Source organism: Plectrocnemia conspersa, unplaced genomic scaffold (genome assembly GCF_051122295.1).
Source record: "Plectrocnemia conspersa isolate PC_06_02 unplaced genomic scaffold, ASM5112229v1 ptg000006l, whole genome shotgun sequence".
Taxonomy (NCBI): Eukaryota; Metazoa; Arthropoda; class Insecta; order Trichoptera; family Polycentropodidae; genus Plectrocnemia; species Plectrocnemia conspersa.
In genome coordinates this window covers 4,569,931-4,583,813 of record NW_028277170.1, presented here as the reverse complement: position 1 = coordinate 4,583,813, position 13,883 = coordinate 4,569,931, and the positions used below count along the sequence as shown (strand labels likewise).

General features: G+C 30.3%; 1 long non-coding RNA gene across 1 annotated transcript in view; it reads left to right on the top strand.

Annotated features, from left to right (window-relative positions):
• Positions 1 to 3,955: 3,955 nt before the first annotated feature.
• The window catches only part of LOC148234072 (uncharacterized), a 17,759-nt gene continuing 7,831 nt past the window's right edge, over positions 3,956 to 13,883 (top strand). The window contains exon 1 of the long non-coding RNA XR_015809887.1: positions 3,956 to 4,054. This is a non-coding gene — a long non-coding RNA (uncharacterized LOC148234072). The remainder of the gene's footprint in view (positions 4,055 to 13,883) is intronic.

The following is a 13,883-nucleotide window of genomic DNA, read 5'->3' as shown; positions in this document are numbered from 1 at the left end:
CAAAAATAAACACACAATGAGCAATATATTCTACAGCGATATATCAAAAAAAAGTTGACTAACTGCGTTATTGTATTGTATTTTTATGTAAGAGATAAAACGTTTAAGGTTGCAATAGCGTAATTCGTAAAGTCTCAGAATGGTATCCCAGACGCTTCGGGTTCGAGCCACGGCAGCAAACTCGAATTTATATTTATAAAAATGCGCTATTCAACGAAAAAATATAGCAGTCTGTTTTTTTGGATTTTTTTATTATTTATGTGTTTTATTTTCAACTATTTCTCTTTTAAAATTATATAAAAAAAAATTAATGTAAAATAATTAGACTTGATGTTTTTTTTTTTTTTTTTGTTAAAAAACAGACCATAATAAATCCGAAGATATTCCTAAGTTCAAGTTGAAGTTGGAAATATGAAGAAATCCATGTAGGTATTAACCCGTGTAATATTTATTTATTTATTTTTTACAAATCTAACCATCTTAAAAAACTGATAAGTTTACCCAATGCGTAGCATACATCAACTCAAACATGTACTCATATACATATACACATAATTTTATTAATACAAAACGTTAAATTATAACAATATATACGAATATAAATACCCGAAAACATCCTCGTTGCTATATCATTGTATTGCAAGCTTATTAAGAAACTGGATGGCTTGTATAATGCCTGTACTACACTCTCTGTAAGTTGGCCAAGGTTAGCCAGAACGGAGAATATAGGGGGTTACTTCGGTCGAGTTCTAAAATCTCTCGGAAGTTGTCCGAGGCTACCGAGAACGGAAGGTAAAGTGGGGGTAATTCAGTAGACTTGGCCAGCTTCTGTCGGCAAACAGACTGAAGTCAAAGGATCCGAAGTCGGAGCTGCTCTTTCGAGCGCGAGTGGTGAGATACTTCCCCTTTCGCTCTCTCGCGTGTTAAGTGACGAGAGTGAGAGAGATAATGATATGGTTTTTCGCAAACTGAGATAGAACGTGTAACTCGGCTCAATTTCAGTATGCGCATAGGCGTCCATATGATATGGTTAGCACGCATGACGAGCGCTGCATCGTGGGCACGTGGTCAAGTTATAATACCACATGCTCTTACTGACATCTTTGAATATTTTAGGGCACCAAAAGGGATTAATTAAATTTTTGATAGTATATTCTTCTAACAGATATCGTTATTATATTTTTTTTTTCATATAAAATCAAATAATTAAAAAATAATTAGTGGTACTTGATTTTGTTAAAAAAATAACGTTTCGAATATCCTTATGTATTTTCCTAGATCGGTTTAAATAAATGTCAAACCACAACGAATTCTTATTTAGAATCGATGGCGACAAATTCTAGGATAGTCACAAATATGGTGTTCGTATTCTGAAGTATCATTTTTATGCCTTATGGCATTTTGCAAAAGCCGACAAAGATTTTGCGTAAATTGATTATTTACGACCGAAAAGTTTTCACTGATATTGTGTTGGTGAGTGCCCACACAAACTTTTATAATTATCAGTAGCGTAATTTTAATAATATGACAATTTAAAAATTGCGATTATTTGGCACATTTTTCGATCGCGCGTAAATATGCCAGCTGTACGTGACAGCAGCTGCCGTGCGGACGTCGTTCACGGCCGCCGTTGTCTTCAATAGCGCCCTCTTTCTAGGTAGTAATTTCACAATTATATATAAGTTTCGACAGTCAGCCCTTTGTATACATACATAATTTATACATTTGTATATATATATATATATATATATATATATATATATATATATATATATATATATATATATATATATATATATATATATATATATATATATATATATATATATATATATATATATATATATATATATATATATATATATATATATATATATATATATATATATATAAAAGAAGCGGAACATTGCCTTCAAAAGCGCCCAATTTTTAGGTAGTACTTTCATAATAAGCATTATGATTCAAAGGGACAGATTGTAGTTTTTTGACGCGGCTCCATTTGAGTTAAAAAATTTGTATGCAAATTTTTGTTGACTCTATTGCTTTTAAACTTTAAGAAATATTAGACATGAGAATAACTATTCAACGAATGTAAAGTAGTAGCGGTATATTTAGGTATTCGATCTGAATTTTTAGATCGAATACCTAAAGAAGAAGCAAAGAAACAACGAAATATCAACAACAGCACCAGCTGAATTAAATAAATTTAATGTTTTTTTATAGACTGTATTTTCAGTAATTTGGCAATTATATTTAATGCAGCAAAATAAATAATAAATTCATATTTATGTATTTATTCCTTCAAAAAATCTAGATAAAACAGTCTTGAATCTATCCCGAAAATATTTTTTTAAATATGTCATTTTAGTAAAATCATAACGGACTACATTTTCACCAGTAGATAAATACTTTTATCAGTGAAAATATAAATTATTTACTTACATCCGATGAATAAATATTACAGCGAATGTGTATTTTTTGGTAAAGTAATAGTTTCACTAGTAAAGTCAAAATACATTTTCACCAGTAGATATATATTTCTAATAGCGAAAATGTAGTTTAACTGATAGGCGCTAATATGCTGCTCTAAAATGTATATGAAACTCAATTTGATAGTCGCGAAATGTCCATTTGCTGTTCGAAAACTAATTATAGTTTTAGAACTTTTCAAGTCCAAAATACAAACCAAGCCAACTTATCTCTCAGGGGAAAATAAGCGGAAGAATAAGTAAAAAAGACGTCGCATCTCATATATTGCTCCACAATTTGTCTTCATTTCGATATTACACTATGTTTTAAAAATATGATCCTTACCGATATTACTATGAACTTCTAATGTAAGAGGGCTGATCAAAGTATATTTAAAACGAATTTTGGACAAAAAGAGAGCGCAAAAATAAATATCGCTTCTCAGAAGGCAAAAATTCACGTCAAAAGACACGTCGCCACGGTTTTATTGCTTTTGACGTGGGATTTTGACTTCTGAGAAACGATAATTATTTTTTGCGCTCTCCTATTGATCAAAATTTGGTTTAGATGTGCTTTATTCGATTCTCACCAATAATATTGTTATTAAAAGTCATAATGTAAGCGTTTAATGGCACGATTTTATTGCTTTTGACTTGGACTAGAAATTCACTATATGGCAACACTGAGCAGCAAAAAATAATAAACAAATAAATATTAAAAGTTGATATTTTTAATAATGCCTAATTCTCATTATATATGATTTCAGTTAATATGTCGCAAAGGTGGCTAATTTTTATATTTATTTGTAGCATAGAAAGGGTCAACTCGTACCCAATATTATATATTCAATAAATTATATTACGATGTTAAAAAATATATAAAATGAGACCTAGAATTATTATTTTCCCAAAATAAATTTACATAAACAATTGAATATTTATTTTATTTCGATCGATCGTCCAAATTTAGAATAATTTCGCATTTTTTTTACCTTGTAAAAATTGATCCGGGCCCCGAAGGATTGTTGACACCACCCCTTAGCAACTTCAAACCGTGCTCCATTGAGTAGACGCTACGCTGAGAATGCAATGAAATTTTTTTAAATATAATACATATGTTAATCGGCAATAAATTGTTAAAGTGACACGCGCTCCGTATAACGAAGCCGAGCATCCTCGACTCATCATCGCAAACATGATTAAATTAAATTACTATTTTTATATTATAGTGCAGGTATGACATCCTCATTATTCTGTCTATCCATTTTTACGTTATATTTTTTTCTAATAATTCATACTCATTTATATGTGCTTTCATATTTTGTTCAAGTTTTATTTATTTATTACATTGAATACAAATATAATTTATATAATTTTAAATTTATTTTTTAAGCAGTGTTGCTAACGTATATGGCAACATGGTTAACAATATTTTTCGCTCTACGTAGGGCATGCGGGGTACTTTACGCAAGTCCAAAGTACTCGTCAGTTTCTAGAGAGACGCCGTTCGGTGTGTAGGCGCAATTTTACGGCGCAAACTTTGTATCAGATTGGACCAATTCTCTAGATCGGCGTAACGTTCAAAGGTGAGCTTTTATATATTAATATGCCGTTTTATGTTTTGCACATTATATTTTTATTACGTATGACTTTTTCGGCACGAGTCACGCATTTCAACCGAATCAGGGAATTATTATTTCTCAATGACCCATCTGTACAATATTTGATATCGGAATAGTAACAACATACTTATTTATAAATAGATTCTGGAGCATCTCATATATATTTTATTGCCATATATGACGAATACAATACATCTTTATTTAACTGTCTGAAAGTCATACAGCCCCCCCCCCCCCAGTTATCGGTGGCCTCGTGATTATAAACAATGATGCGAGCCCAGACAGTGTAATGCTAGTTTGATTTCCGCTAATCGCGGAATTTTGCGTCTCGGCATAAAGGAACACTACTACTCAGTTATCGTTATTATAAACATATTAATGATGCTGCTATCAGAGACATCGTTGTTGTAAATGCAAGAGGCGGTTAAACGTTAAGCATTCGTAAATACCGACGTCGTTACGCCGCTGAATCAACCTCTTTCGGCCGTCAAAGCTTAACCGTATTACCACCCCTTGCCAACAGACGCTGATCAAATACAACCCACTATAATTTACTTCAACTTAATAGAATCTCGTAAAAACTATTATTTACGTAAATAAAAAGCAATTAATTTATAAAAAAGGGAGGGGGCAAATGAGTAATGTACTTGACCGGCTTTGGTTGCAACGAATGCGCACGTCTATAAATAGTTTCCAGGACATTCCAAACTGTGCGCGATTATTTTTTTTATGTATATAAACAAATTAGTACACAAACTATTGCTCACATATATATAGTATGTCCTTGGCCGGTAAGGGGAAATAGAGCTACACCGAGTTCAAAGCGCCCGGGCTCCGAGTCATTGAGGCTCCAACGAATAATAAATTTGTACATACGAGCAGGGCCTTTCACAGATATGCGAAATTTTTGAGGCCCTTTAAAATTTAAAACAATAAGTTACGTTATCAATAAGTCGCCCGGGGCGTTAACTACTCCGAAGCGGGGCGCGATTTAATCCTATTCAACACGGTGTTGGAAATTTGTATAAACAGAAGCAGCGCTGTCCAACTGACGACCCGCGAATTTATTTTTAACAAATTTTTAAATGTATTTTTTAATATTTGGCAATGTTTTTTAATTGTATGTAATATACATCTATGAAGTTATTTAAGGTTAATGTGTGTTAAATTTAATTACTTTATTTCGCATGATTTGGAGCTTGTAGACAATTCAATTATTAATGTTTCTCTATTCTAAGCAAGCGTATGTTATTACTGGTCTAAGTATCTGTTTATATAGTAAAAAAATATTGATGCGCTTTTTCTGTTAAATATTGGTTTCAAAGCCGCAATGATAGCAAGCGCTTTAGACCTGAGTACCGCTGTATTCCCATGTATTTGGCGCTCGCTCTCCATTTAATGCAGTTTTCTTATTCATTTTTAAGCAAAGGATGTCTGCATGTATTAAAAATTATGGCTTTGGTCATTTTAATTTTCCTTTCAATTAAATTGTATAAAGTTTGGTAACATAAAATTGAGTATGACGACTGTGTCGTCAGCTAACATCGATAATATATAAAAGAGAAACGGTCCGAAAAAATACCATGCAGGACTCCAGCTGCAATTTAGCGCGGTATCGAAAATATATGATTTAGCGAAACAATATAGCTTCAACTTTCCAGTTACGAGCGTATTATATGTATAATATTACCAGGAGTTTTATATTTAGATAATTTTTTTATAAAGCCGTCTTGTCAAACGATGTCGAATGCTTTTTCTATGTCTAACATTAATAATCCTGTACTTTTTTGAGTCAAATCAAATTGTTCGTTTATATTTTCCCTAATAAGAGATTCTTTTAGTTGCTATAATTTTTTTTAATATTTTACAAATCAAGGAACATTAGCTAATGAAGCAATAATTTATTGAAAAACTGTCTTATTTCGCGTGTTTTTTTAATCAGATGAAATCTCGCAATCTTATAATATCTTAGGGGTGACATCTATGTTATATTCTAGTGTAAAAACACTGAGAACTGAGGGAGTCTAGATACATTGCATCCGTGAGACCTGAAAGTTACCCTAAATTAAAAATATTTCTAAGATTAACTGTGTCATGTTATTAGTAAAGGAATGCGTTAGTGATTTTAGCTGTATAGTCGTGTCTGTGTCACGCAAATAAACAAACAGCTTTTTACTGGATTAATTCGTACTAAAACAATTTCAATGCTGGTGTCTGGAATTAGTGTCCAGTTCAAGTCCAAACACGACATCAAAATCCGTTTGTCTCTCAGAAAATTATACTAAGCGATTATTTTTACGATTTTATTATTATGTATTATTTGCATTGCGACTGTTTTTAAGTAAATAATATTAGTGTTAAACCTTGCGTGCATTTTAATTTTTTTTTAGTTTTTAAATTTAGTTTTTAAATTTTTTTTTAGTTAAGAGTTTTGTTTTAGATTCCACGGGAATCCACTTTAGTGTGTATTTATATTATTTTTAAAAGAAGTATTCCACTAGCATCAGAGCAATATTCACTTTTCTAGCGCACTTGCCGGCTTTAAAGCGAATCTTCTGGAGCATTAACAGCATCTCAAATCAGAAGTAGGCATTGCGTCTGGGTTAGGAACTGTTGTAATTGGGTGGTATCAGAGATCTTTCTGGAGCGGTAAACGTAGTGAGTGATGTTTACCGGTTTACAAAGGTACTGGATGCATATTATGGCAACTTAGGTTGTGTTGTGCCTGAATTGGAACGCTAAACTTTTGCACTAGATCAGTAGGGATCCCGAGTGCTTCATAAGATTCCCATGTTGTCTGGACGAAGTACCGTTACACGAAATAGCATGCTTTATATGCATGCGACACCCCTCCCACTTCTCTCTCTAAGGGATCGGCGTCAGTCCTGGATTGTTAAATGAATAAATGTTATTAACCTACAATACTATTTACTTGATTCCATAACTTTGCTACATATGTATCTGATTTTTTTAATTTTGCGTAGAATTTCAACGATCTTTTAAATAAATATGATTATTATAGTCATTATTAAAGGTTCTCTTACTAATTACTGTTTACAACAGCAATACAATATTTGTATTTATTATATAAAAAGAGCATTATTATATAATAAAAATGAAATGGTGAATATTTCTTTAGAAGCGCAGGGTAACACCCCAAACGGTGTATGGCTGAGAGACAAATAGTAATGGATTATAATTAAAATGTAACGGTAAAACGTCGAGCTTGATGGGGAATCTTATGACGCATCCTGAATAATACCCATAATAAGGATTTCACTGTTTAACCAAAGAGAATAAAATTTTAAGGATAATGTGTGAAAGTCGCGTTACACTTTCAGTGGTTTTTTAATTTAATTAAATATATTTTTTTCTGTGAAATAAAGTTTTAGATCTACTTTATCATTATTTAAAATCATATTATATTTTATTGTGCTTACTAAAAAACGCGTTTGGAAAACCTTACGGACACCCGCATTTGTCTGTTATATCGAGGTTTCTGTCAGCAAACTTTTTTGCCAATAATGACTAAATCCCTTGATACAGGAATTTTGAGTTGATAATATACTGTATATATGACTAAGAAAATTTGATAATGTTTGTCACGGCATTTTTCAGCAAAAACTCTAGAACATCAAATTTTCTGATTAGTCAAATGAGTATTTACCCTATTCTGGAGTTTCACAGGATTCCAACTTGAGACCACTGCTTTTTTGATAAAACATAAGCGATGTAGCCATTAGAAACTTTTTGTTATATGCTGATTACTTAAACTCAGCTGTCTTATCTGGTTATCCTGTGGAGATTGACTGCTGATATTCAATTTTATATCTGAGTGGTTAAAGTATTAATGAAGATTTCTCTTTTATTTGTATAATGTTAATAAGAACATCGTCTTATTTTTCAGAGAAATCTACACAGCGACGCAAACCTCAAAAAAACATCTGAATACCAATTCAAAATGCGTTTCCTAATATGTTTTGTTTTGACTGTTAAAATCTTGGTACTGATAGTGCTTATGATCAAACATCCAGTCATGAATGAAGCAACAAGCATTGAAATACGTAAATATTTTTTAACTTATTAAAATATTTTCATTAGCAGTCATTCTTATTCGAAAAATATATTTTTTTATCTATTGAAAATATGTATCGGAATGTATCTTACATTATATTTTATAATAAAGATATATATATTTTTTCAGTTCGCTTCATCAGAATTACAGACTACTTACTGTGCGTGTATATTGTGGCTCATTATACTATCTACAATATAATTTGGCGTCATAATAATTTCTATCATTTATATTGAGTTTTAAATTCAAAATTATGCTTATTATTATATTAAAAAGGTGTTTTGTAATGATTCTCTTAAATTGTAAAAAAAAATATTTTATAATTCATCAATTTCACATTTACTTCTGTAGCTCGATTTTATATATTTAGAATTCTAACCTATTCCAAAAAAATTAAAACATGTAATTTATTTAATCCAATTTTAATTTTATTTTTTTTAAATTGTAATATTTATAATATCATTTTTTATATCAGTAATTGGTTTACAAAAGCAATATCTTAAAATGTAGCACAAGTTAAAGTAAATATTTTCAGTATTATTTTTTAATTTGAAATAAATATTAATCACGAAATTAACGACAGCGATAAAGTAAAGTAAGCAAAATTTATACATGTTCTTTTTATCCATAAAAATAATTTAAAATATATAATTTGTAAATTAAATTTAAAATTTTGGAAAAATAATGTACACCATTTCTCATTGTATAATAGAGCAATCTTTTTTGTTATTTTAATAATTAGTATATTTAATATGATGTATGGTAAATTTAATAAAGGCATAATGTAACTATTTATTATACTGTTTAATTAAAAGGTAGTTTCTAAAGACTTTATTTGTACTCGTATCTTCTTGAAGCGCGTTGAAGCAAATAGGTGTAATAATTATTCGTAAATCGAGTACTGACCCTACCCCTCTTTCAAAGTTACTGGTCTATATCAAGCGCGTATGGTTAGACACTTTCCGTTTCGCTCGCTCGCGAATTAAATGACGAGAGTGAGTGAGATATAAGGGAATGCGGAACGCGCGCCATTTTAAAGTGCATTTTTCGGTTTATATTTTATTATCAGCTTTTTAAATAATTTTGCTTAAAATTAAGCAATTGCATTAAAGATGGATAAAAAAATAATGAGATTTAAACGGGTTGTAAAGCATCTTAAACAGAGTTTTTGGTTTTGGTATTTTTAAGAAACTTACATACATTGGTAGTTTCAAAATTGATAGTGCAAGGGACGAAGGATGAAAAAGTTTATGATAACGAGATAATTGAGAACGGTAATTAAATCAGAATTACGTACATTAATTTGAGAGCTAGCACAACTGTTTGAGGTTAGTAATTTGACAGCTTTGAAGCAATTAAATGACTAGGAAAATAAAAATAGATTAACAAGCAGGTGCATAGTCTAGGAAAATTAATCGCCTGCGATTCACCGCCAACAATTAATCACTAGCACTTTACCGCCGCGTCAATTGAGTTTCAAGTTTCTGCCTTAAGCTACAATTAGCACATTTTTGAAAGTCTAGTGAAAGAACTATGAGAAAATAGTACTGAAATAAAATATAAATGTATGGAAATATGTAATTTAATAGGTAGATTACATATTTTAATAGATACATCTATCACAAAAATAGTATTAAAATTCTTTATTTAAACATTAAGTAGATATTAAATAATACAATATAATAAACATAGGTTAGTTTTAAATTAGACTAATTATAACAAAAGTTATGTTTATGTATTTTTTAGAGTCACATTGGGATGATTTAAATTAAACAGAGCCATCGTGAATCTTAAAATCGAGCTCCAAATTTTCGATCTGTGGTAATAATAGACCATAAATTCTTAAGCTATCGGCTATGTATTTTTAGAAAATGTATATCTAGCATATAATTTATATTTTTAGCTGCACTTAATTCTAAAATAACAACTATAGAAAAACCTTATTTTTAATTTAAAATTACTGATAATTTTATATTTATTATATGTATTACTTGGCGATTAAATATGTTAGCGTTTTTAGGCTATAAACTGTTTATGTGATCAATTGACACGGGGAAAAATTGCTAGCGATTAATTGCTGGCAGTGAATTGTGGGCGATAATTTTTTCTGATTTTTATGCAACCCATGTCTTTCAGGTTTTGGTATATCGTGCTTATGGAGACAATTCCGGGACATGTGTCCAAAAAAGAAATATATATATAATTTCATAATAATCTCAACTGAAAAACATACCTATTCTGGAGAAACTTTTTTATGTACAATTTAATTATACAAAACGATTTTAAATAGTGAGTGGCATTGCTTTATGACTTTCTCTAAAATTCCAGGACACGGATTGGATGTCTATATGATGGATATTGACATCCAATCCGTGACAACTGTTGGCAACCTTAGTCCCGCCGGTTAAAAAAGATATACTTAGTTTCAAAGAGTCTGAATTGCAATGTTTTACATTTATATCAAAATATAAGTTCTGAGCTTTTTGTTAAATTCAAAATCAAAGCCGGGAAACGACGGAAAATACAACTTCAGACTCGCTAACGTTGTACAGGAGCGAAGAAAGTGTTGTTTGTCATTTTTTAACACTATACAAGCCGATAGTACAACATATGTGTCACGTTTTCTTCAAGCACTATTATTAACAAAATAAAAAACATTTATCCTTTACTCTGCTTATGATAATGCAGGGATCTACAACTTTAAAATATTTTTTTTATTTATTAATTCTTATGTTGCTATCATCTGCTTTAGTTTAATCGTGTCACCTCGCTGCTTGTATGGCACTAATATTCCTATATTAATCAATATTTTTTTCTATTTGCATTAAAGTATTTATAATCGACTTCTGGCTACCCCATTGTGAATCGTAACAAAAATCACCAATACAAACCATCCAGCTTCGCACCTGGAAATGATTTCTGCGATATACACAAGAAGCTGTAATTATACGCCGTTATATTTATTTTCGATATAAATAGGTGTATATACAGGGGTATGTTTAAATAAAGGGATTTGTATATACAAAGTTCAGATACTTGTTGCTTAAACTGTTTATGTTTCAATACGTTCACGTACACATCTGCATCTATCCGTGCATACATGCATTTATGGTAAAACTGGGTCATCTACCCCAAGCTCGAACTGTTCCCTTAATACATCGTTTCATTTTCCCGGGACCAACCGTGATGTATTGATCGCTATGGTAAATGCATACCTTGCTATTTTTCTACATGATGTATATTTGCGTATAGTCTATTCAGTACAACGGATGCGATGCGAACCCTTAATGGAATACACTGAGACAGCCATTTATAGCTGAACATAGTATACAGTCTCGCTCCTCATCCCCGATGCGTTTGCTGTATGTATGGATATACTATGGTGCAGGGGTGCATTTGTTGTGGAACCCAGTTATCTATCCTCTGCTCGATCTGTTCTCTTAATACAAACGTTGCTAGGCAGAATCACGTAGCACTCCCACTACCTGATCGCTGAAAACTGTCGACCCTCTCTCATTATGTTTCCTTAATATTTACTTTCACCTATGTATTTATAATTGATTCGCGAATTTATATATGCAACTGAGACGACGTGAAACGTCAAGGAAGCTGAAGAGCCGACTTCTGAGGACTTTCAGTGATGTTTTAAAAATGGAAAGTATTTTGAAGGAGATAAGATTGATGTACCCTATTTTTTTTACCTCAGACTGTTACCAAGTAATGTCAATATAACTGAATAAGGCGCTCAGCTAAGATGTGAAAGTTGTTAATAATATTATTAAAAACGTGCATCATATGATGTGAAAGAAGCTGGACAAAAAATGCGATGTACGATAAATTTTGAACGGTAAAGAATTGTCAAAAGTTTTTGAGTTAAGAAAATATTATAAATTGAGCAATATCGCTCACCCGTGGGCGATGGACGAATCTCGGTGGGCAACGCTGGCTTTGGGGTAATTTGATGGGCGATGGAAGAGCCATGAAGGGCGACAGAGAATTAGGAAAAAAGTTAATATTCAAAAAATCTCGTGTGAAAATTTTTTAAGCATTTTATAGTAAATATATTTTGCATAAAATATGATGTGCTTTAGGATCTTTTGAAAATGGGCGCTGTACTGTTTTTTACAGATTTAGGCTCAAAGCGATATTTTAAAACAGCATTTATTATTTTATAAGTAGCACTGTATAAATAGCAAAATTTAAATATTAAAAAAATATGCTTTTTTTATATTAGTCAATATTGTGTCTGCTTTTTTATTTTAATTAATAATTTTATAATGTTAATTAATTCGACTGTCTAAAGAAGCTTTTAGTGATTTTATTGCTGATATTTATTTATTTATTATTTTTATTTTATTAAGTTATTTAGCTTAATAGCTAATCTTTACATCTAACAAATTTAGTAAACATATATAAAAATATATAAAAAATACATAACAGAAAGAAAAAATGAATATATACAATAATAAAGTCTTAATATTATAATTTATTTCTATATGTACGAAGGTGTTTTTTTATTCCATTTATGAAACCCGTTATATTTTTGCTGTTTCGGATTTCTCTTGGAAGACTATTATATAAATCAAAACCTCCGTACATAATTCCCCTAGCCGTACTCGTTTTCTTATACTTAATTTTCTTTAAATTTTCTCTATTTCTAGTATTATATTTATGTACATCTTTATTTCTTATTAAATACTTATTAAAATATTTTGGTAATATATTATTTTCTAACTTATATATAAATACTAAAACATTCATACTCAATATTTCTTGAACATTCAACCATTCTAATCTATCAATCATACTTTTACAATTAGTTAATCTATTTTTATTTAAGATTACTCTCATTGCCCTATTTTGTAATTTTTGCAACATTTGTTTATCTAATTTATTTAACATATTTAATAGTGTTGCACAATAATTTAAATGGGGCAATATTATACTATTATAATTTTTTTTTTTTGTATTTATACTTAATATATTTCTTAATCTAGATAATAAACCTATTTTTCTACTAATTTTTTTTAATATGTAATTACAATGTTCTTTAAAGTTTAATTTTGTATCAACAATTACTCCTAAATATTTTATATTATCCACTATTTCTATATTAGAGTTATTTATTACTATTTTGGTACTATCATCTAACACATTTTTATAATTAATAAACATACATTTAGTTTTATTCTCATTTAATTTAAGTACATTATTCTTTAACCATATCTCTAACACACCTAATTCATCATTCAAATTACTCACAACTTCTTCAATGTTATCACCCATGCAATAGATCAATGTGTCATCCGCAAATAGATGAACTTTACATTTTCTTACGTTATTAACTATATCATTTATATATAAAACAAACAACAATGGTCCCAATTTAGACCCTTGTGGTACTCCATAATACACTAACCTCTCTTCAGAACATACATTATTTATCTTAACTTTTTGTTTTCTTTTATATAAGTAATTATTAAACCATCTCAAAACTATATCACTTATACCTATACTCTCCAATTTCTTCAACATTATTTCTCTGTCTATTGTTTCGAAGGCTCTCTTGAAATCCAAGAAAACTGCTCCAATGATTTTGTTTGTATCCTTAGCCAACAGCCAATCATTTATCACTACTTGTAATGCAGTTTCAGTGGAATGCTTTTCTCTGAATCCCGATTGTTGTTCACATATTATGTTTTGAGAAGTAATAAATTC